Below are 8233 nucleotides of genomic sequence, written 5' to 3' on the forward strand. Positions count from 1 at the left end.
TTACACATTGTTTTAATCAACCTTTATATTCTTTATGTTTTCAACGCCACCTGATGGCGTTGACAGATGAGACCTTACACAGGAATCAGTGGTGGCACCACAGGATGATTTTCCTGCGATCCGCGAGGCGGCGCAGCGAGGGAAGGTTGCAATACCCAAGAGTGACGTAGTCCGTAGCTTCAACTTAATACCACTACTATCTGTGACAGTCATTAATCACACCGATCTTTGATTCATCATAGAACACAATTGTCTTTCGGTCTTCAAAATTATAACATGTAAAGGATCTCAATAAAATATTGTAACTGCCTCCGTGGCTGAACGGAACCATGCAGGATTGACACGCAGAGGTCCCACGTTCGATTCCCGGGCCGGGAGAAAAATTTTTATAGCGTACATTTATTTATCTCGTGAGTTTGGGTGTAATTTGTGGTTGTCTATGTGTGTGTGTCCATGGCACCCGCGACACAAGGTTTCCATAATGCGGGGCTATGTTGAGTATGTGCGTTAATAAAAACTAAATTCATTGGTTCATTGAAGAGTCTCTGCCCTGAAGATTGCAAGACATGTTCACATTTTAAATTGTACATTATCAAAATGTATGTACTGTTCCTAAAAATTATCAACGTGTAGAATGTAATCAAACGCCTTAATTTAAATCTAGTTATAAAACGGAATGCAATTCATTTGAATTGTACGGAAATATTGCATTGAAATATGACTGAAATAAAAAAAATTAATTAACAAAGAACCTACAAATAAGAAACAAAATTTCACCACATCGATTTTACGCCAGCTAAATTTATGAGTAGCCGCCGGGTCGGACGGCAAAATCAATAGATAAGTGGTAATGACTAATGTAGCAGGCTTCTTGATTTAGAGGTTATGACACTCGCTCACTTTGCGAGACGTCACGGGTTCGAGTCTCGGACGAGCCATTGAACCCGCCACTTTTAAACCCACTATTATTTTATAAATGTAACAACATTAATTCATAAGTACTTCCAGTGGGCAGTATGTCTCGTCAGCGTACAACAAAAAAAATCATGGTTAAATGTTTTTGTAGTAACTACATCAGCCACGTTTAACTGCTCGGTGAAGCTTTGTACTTCTTAGCTACAAAAACAACAAAAAATTTACCGTTATTATTACGCAGCGTAGCTTTAAGCGAAGTATCACTAAATTAAATAACAAAGTAATCACTACAGCATTGGCCGCTCACAGCGAGAGATCAAATTATCGTAGCATCCGTAGCACAAGGCGTAGCGCCGCTACAAGTCATCGAATCCTAGTCGTTCGTAGCAGGTGTGAATGTTTGTGCGTTGTTACTGTTTGCCGCATATTATTTCGGTACGGGAATTTTACCAATAACTCTAAGGTACACCATTTTTTATTTATGTTGCCTGGAAGAAAATCGACCCAGCCAATATGTAATACTCAATGTGGCCACGTCTCCTGCAACATATGTAACCCTGTATGGTAAAAGGTGATAGAAACCCAAATATTATGTCAAATACACACATGACAACGCGCAGCATGTCCTTACGTAGGTCTTTGTTTAGCTTGAAGGGTGATGCACTCAAGAATACGGTCAAACAAGACGTTGAACCCAAACTCGTCTGTCGTTGGGAACCAAATCAGTTAGAGCGAGAACTCGCCCTTAGGCTACTGATCAAATTGAAACCTTACAGCTGTTGCTCCTAGAATCTCTTTTGGCACGAAATTCAATACGCAGACACTATTCCTGATCCAATTGCGAATGAATGAATGAATAAAATGTTATTTACTGCAGATAAACAATTACAATGATAAGACACAACAGTAATGTAAGTATCACAGAGTAAGCTACTGTACAATTGGCGGCGTTATTACTAAGTAGCAATTTTTTCGAGGCAATCTTTCCATCTGTTCGGAATACCATCCTCTTCGGAAGAGCCAGTCAAAATCAAGTCAAATAATTCTTATTTTAAACAGACTACTTTATATTGTGAAGACAACAGTCTTCTATCCCACACAATCTCGACAAAAATAAAAACAACCAAGGTTTTAAACCAACCAAAATTTTTTTTAAAAAGGAATCATGATAATCGGTGCACAAATACCGGAGTTATCGAGTAACATACATACAAAAAAACATAAAGTCGAATTCAGAACCTCATCCTTTTTTTGAAGTCGGTTAAAAAGTTGCCAATTATCCTTTTCCCACGCGTTAATAAAATATGTCAATTTACATTCGTTCGGCTTTATCTAAACGAACAAAATGTTTAAAAATTTTGAACCACCCACGTTAGTTGAATTTATTAGAATCGATGCACGCAGGGCGCTCGAGCAGAAAAATTATCTTTTTCAACATTTTATGATGTATACAGAAGGATTCTTGATTTTCTTTTATATTTTTTTCTGGGACGTGTTGCCGTTGCTAGCTTTGCTATTATAGACATTTATAAAATTAAAATACAAGAACTATAACCATTTATTTCGGAACCACGTCAATTTAAAGTACAGAGTTAAATAAATGCCCTTGAAAAACAAAAAAACGGTGATGATGCCATGGATGGCTCGTCCGGGATTTGAACCCGGGACCACTCGCACTGTGTGCGAGTATCATTACCACTAGACCAACGAGCCTGTTACACTAGTTGGTGAAAGTAAGCTTTGGTAGACATTGATTTTTCCATTCGCCCTGCCAATTATAAGGAGTTAACATTCCTTTTCATACTAGATTTAAATTAAGAGCGTTTCTTGTTTTTCAAACATTTCTTAAGTTTATTATTTTTAGTAATACTTACTGCTAAAGTACAATTTCAAGTGTAAAAAATGTTGAAAAAGAAAATTGTTTCTGACAGTACATTACGTTCAATTAATTATCACAATAAATTCTTTTTAACAAAATCTAATGAATATATATATATATATATATATATAAGTGTATACACTTTCATCCTCTAACATACACAAGGATTCATGATTTTCTTTCATAGTTTTTAGGTACTATATTATTATAGCAGTAGCAGTAGAGCACCTCGTGAAAGAGTTCTTCAAGGGAGGTACTGCCACCTTACCTATTTCTGCCGCCAAGCAGTAATGTCAGCATTACTGTGTTCCGATTTTGAAGGGTAAGGGTGCTGGTAAAATTACAGGCACATAGGACTTGTCTCAGATTGACGGGCGTAGTGGCATTGCCCCTCAGATCTTTGCGATTTAAAGCTTTGAGTGGCACTGCAACGTAGTGAACTGGCGTGTAGCTTACCATCAGTCACTAGATATATTAAAAAAATAATTATAAAATAAAACTACAGCAATAACAACTATTTATTTCAGAACCAAGTAAAGTTAAAGTATAAAGTTAAATAAATACCGAAGGAAATAAGTAAAAAGGAAAATGTTTGATGTGGAAGTAGAAGAAAGAAAATATTGATGGCAATGAATCCATTTAGCTCGTCCAGGATTTAAGCCCGGGTCTCTCGTGCAGTAGGCGAGCGTCATAGCCCTTAGACCAACAAACCTGTTACGCTTACTGGCGAAAGTAAGCTTTGCTGTGGTTCATTTCACATAATAATCATGGCCACGGTAACGTTTGAGATTTGAAGTTTCTAGGGATACTGAGGGAGACTGACGTAAAATCGAATGATAAAAAATCGATTTAAATAACTTGACGAGATAATTTGTAACGAAGAGAGAATCGATTTAGGGACAATGATATAAGAACAAATAATAAACAATAAGAATGATTCGATTATTATTATTTTAAGTTACTAAAAAAACTACACAACAAATTAAAAATTAACAATAACCAATCAAAAAGTAAATAACAAAGCATAAAATCAACAGCATCGGAAAGAAATTTGAATGATTACTCCAAAACCGTTATACAAAACTCAAAACAAAAGAAATCGACCCAGTTACACGGTGTATGCACTCGTATTGAAGCAAGATACACAATAGTGGTGTCAATATCTATGGAAAAATATTCCGTTTTAGGCATTAAGTACTCAGGGCAGTTTATTGATATCTTTATCATTTCTGTTTCTATCTACTTAATATACTGTAATTTTTACTTAAAATATTACAATTCCAATAAATATTGTTTGTTAGAATATTGGTTAGTTCAATTTACTATTCTCTTTGTGAGTTATTAGAAAGATTAAAAAAAATAGTATGCATACAAGCCATGATTTGACTGGTGCAAAATCGACATGGTGAAAATTTGTTTCTTGTTTTGTAGCGTCTTTGTTAGTTATATTCTATACTTCAATACAATATTTAGTTTAAAATCGAAGCTATTTATGAAATGATAATACCGATATTTTTAAAATCGACAGTAGAACACACTGTAATTTACAATACTTTAACAAGGTTATGGCAGAATAACAGAGGACGTGGTTTCGCCGCGACCGCTGAGTCATAAACCGATTGTGTTTGAGTTTATTATTATATTTAACGCTCTTAATTTAAATCTGGGATATAAAGGATGGACGAAGATAGGAAAATAACTCATTTCTTATTCATTAACTCTACGGAAACATTGTATTGAAATATAGTAAATAATTAACAAAGAAGAGGACTACATGTTTCATTGAAATCATTTTAAAATATAACACGGCACATCCATTTTATGCCCGGGCAAATTAACTGTTCGTAACTGTACGTATACTGTACGCGTCTGTAGTCTGCAGGCGTCTCTGGACGTCTGCTCCAGAGCAAAACCTAGTACAAGACAACTTTTTTTCAATAAATTTCACTCCCGTAGTATGTACCTATATACGGTGACAGTGGCTCCAAAATTCTATTATTTACCATAAATTTCGAAACCTAAAAACCTCAAATATCTTGTAAGTCACTTTAACCAAAATAAACCATTTTTTTACTCTTTATTCATTTAGGGACTTTGATCGTTACTGAACATGGCAGCCTTGTTAGGAAAACCATACCTCAAGAAAACACTTAATAAAATCCAGACAGATAAATACTACCTAACCAAAATACTACCTAACCAAACATGTATACAAAATCTTAGGAATTATTTGAGATTTGCTAGATTTTGAAGTAGCTAAATTGCTTGACTATGTAATGTACTTATTTGAATTCATGTTGAGTGGATTATAAACCATACTGTTACTGAAAATCTAATTCGTTTTATTAATTTGATTAGTCAAGAAAAATAAAATTTTATTCCAAATTTTCTTATGCAATAACTAAACCAAGTACCTAGTAAATGTGCATATTATGTTCTGATTCTGGCTGCTACAATAACTATACTTATGTAGACAAATATTAAAAGTTAGTAAGGGGTTTATACATAAGCTGTGATAATGTTCATGACATCAGCATATTTGTCGATTGGTATCACAAACTACATAAATACTAGCTTGGCACCCAACCTATTACTACAACTTGTTTTACATTAATAGGAAAATTATTCAAGAGCGATCATGATTTGTGGTTTTGGGCTCTCCTGTAAAATTTTGTCTAAAGCACTTACTAGGTTTTGTTGTGGAACAGTCGAAATCGTCGATGGTGGGGCGGCGCACAGTGGGCCCAGCGCCCAATTTGATAATTCTTGGACATAGGAATAACTTGTGGAGTATCGAGCAAATTTTTTTTATATGATGGATTACATTATTACATTCCTTACAACTTTTATTCTTGTATAATTTCTTGAAAAGATGATAGTTTCGGAGAAATTTTTTTTTTTTCGTTTGGAGACATACACAATTTAAATTCAAATCAATTCTTTATTGCATTTACCATAATGATATATATTATTTTTTTATCTCAAAATATACGAAAATATAATGTGCGAGGATTACTTACAATATAGTTCCAATCATTTTCTATGAAAAAAAAAATCCATCGGCATGTATTTGCGGCTTTGTAGGTAAAGGTGCGGCAAAATTGCTGACTCTTTTATGTACTTTTTTAACAAAATACATAAGTTTCGACTAAAGAAAAATCAATTTTAGTGTAATTTGAGTGTTATAAAAATAACACGAAAGTCAAGTAGAAACTAGTATATTGTGTTAAAAAATAAATAATAAATCTAAAATTTTGACACCTTTTTACTTGTAAAACCGCAAGTACCTGCAGATGGATTATTTTTTTCTTGATAGAGAATGATTGAACCTATATTATAAATAAACCACATTTTCTTATATTTAAATTACATTTTCCTACATTTGGAGATAAAAAATAAAATGTTTATTTCATAATATAATATTTATATAATTTTTTTTTTCTTTGCAACAATCAGCTTTTCAAGAAATTGCATAAAAATGAAAGTTATCAGGAATGTTATTATTTATCATATGAAAAAAATCAGCTCTGTATTCCTAAAATTTTTTTTATTTTTTTTATTTATTTTTTTATTTATTCATGTTCAGTTGCAGAGATAAAAAATAATATTTTTTTTTGATTGGAGAAATGTACATTTTATTTTTTATTTCTTAATGTAAGAAAACGTAATGTGTGTGGTTTATTTATAATATAGGTCCCATACTCCACAAGTTATTCCTATGTCCAAGAATTACCAATTTGGGCCCGCTGTGCGGCGCCCTGCATGGGCACACAAGTCGATATGAATTTAAAGCAAAGCTTACTTTCACCTATACGTGTAACAGGCTCGTTGGTCTAGGGGTATGATTCTCGCTTAGGGTGCGAGAGGTCCCGGGTTCAAATCCCGGACGAGCCCTAATTCGTCATTGCCAGACTTTTTGTTTTTCGAAAGTATTTATTAAACTAAGAACTTTTTTTATAAATAATAAGAATAAAAAATAAGAAGAAAAAAGTAAAAAGAAATTTTGGCACGCATAAATAATGTCAATAATTAATCCCTATATTGCGTTTTATAAATACGGTTGCATGTAGGTACATATAAAAAAGAGTTAATCGTACACTGTCATCCGTGGTTCTGATGAATTAATTTTTATCTTGAGGATATTGTATGATACAGGCACCTTTAAATATATTGTTGGCATTAGCGATAAGTAAATGATTTCTAAAGGAAAGATGAAAACAATGTTGTACCAAAACTGGCAAATCGGAATTTTAATAGTTGTCAAGGTGATTAACGTTTTTATTTTCGTTTGGATTTTTTTAAAGCTACACTTGGTAGGTCAGTGTACACCGCTATGTTAGTAACTTTTTCTTCCCATGTCATGCAGCATGTTGGACGTAAAATACGAGAGGCGTTTAATGACATGTATTCTCGGTATCGAGGCGGTTTAGTAATAATGAAGGTAGTTCAATTAATTATCTCATTAGCTGAAGACACTCTATTAGGATATAAATGCAATCTTACATTCAATTATCATGATTGGCATTCTACATGTCCTAGGTGAAAGACCGATAGAATGACTGACGCGACAATGTTCAGAAAAATCGAGCTTTGCGCTGTGATAAAATCCCTTACAAAACAAGTAAAAATTAAAAACTTCATCCTGGAAGAGATGGTGACTGCTTTAGAGAAGGGTTTGCTCCTTCATCGTGCATTATTCAATAGTGGTCAAGTGAGTGTAAACGGGGTAAACAATCGATTCAATATGATCCGGCATGCTGGTTAGTGCCTCTACTGAAGAAAACGTGAAAGTTGTTGAGAATCTTGTACTTGAAGAAGCCCGTATAAAAGTCAAAATATCAGCAGTATTGATTAGGTTATTGTGAGTAACATTTACACTCCTTTGTGACCATTTAGACACGTCAAAGGTCAGCGCAAGATGACTCCACGAATGTTCACCGCGCTTCACCGGATTGTTACCGACAAGGTGCATTCTGTGTGTGCGTTGTTGTTGCTATTATGTTTTTACATCTGTATACCTATTAAAAATAAATAAATGAATAGCGGGACTAATATAATATTTTAGATTGTCAACCCCGTCTATTGCGCCCGAAGCGTTCTCGAAAGCGTCCTATCCGATACCGCGACGACCTCTCATCCTCGAGTGACTAGATTAGTGGTTTCGAATGTAGATGGCGCTTCTCGCCCTGTTATGCCAAAATATCACTTTTTCACACTGACTTACAAATAAATGGATGACGGGTCTAATACAAAAACCACGAAAAAAATGTCCCAAGTCAACCTATTCGAAATTTAAATTGTTATGTCATCGCAGTATCGCGCTGTCCGTAGAACAAATGAAGACTAAAGCGGAGTGTTGCGCTCTGTATACGATTTTAGCGCCTTACAAGTGCGGACACTTTTTAGCGCGGACCCGACGTCCATATAATTGTAAGTCAA

At 34.3% G+C, this 8233-nt stretch overlaps 2 non-coding genes across 2 annotated transcripts; one reads left to right on the plus strand and one right to left on the minus strand.

Annotated features, from left to right (window-relative positions):
* Positions 1 to 2555: 2555 nt before the first annotated feature.
* On the minus strand, positions 2556 to 2628 carry Trnac-aca. Its single transcript has one exon. It is a non-coding gene; the product is annotated as a tRNA-Cys (tRNA).
* A 3988-nt stretch (positions 2629 to 6616) lies between these two features.
* Positions 6617 to 6688, plus strand: Trnap-agg. Its single transcript has one exon. It is a non-coding gene; the product is annotated as a tRNA-Pro (tRNA).
* The last annotated feature ends 1545 nt before the right edge of the window (positions 6689 to 8233 follow it).

This window comes from Hyposmocoma kahamanoa, unplaced genomic scaffold (assembly GCF_003589595.1).
Source record: "Hyposmocoma kahamanoa isolate Upper Pololo Valley unplaced genomic scaffold, ASM358959v1 99879, whole genome shotgun sequence".
Classification (NCBI taxonomy): Eukaryota; Metazoa; Arthropoda; class Insecta; order Lepidoptera; family Cosmopterigidae; genus Hyposmocoma; species Hyposmocoma kahamanoa.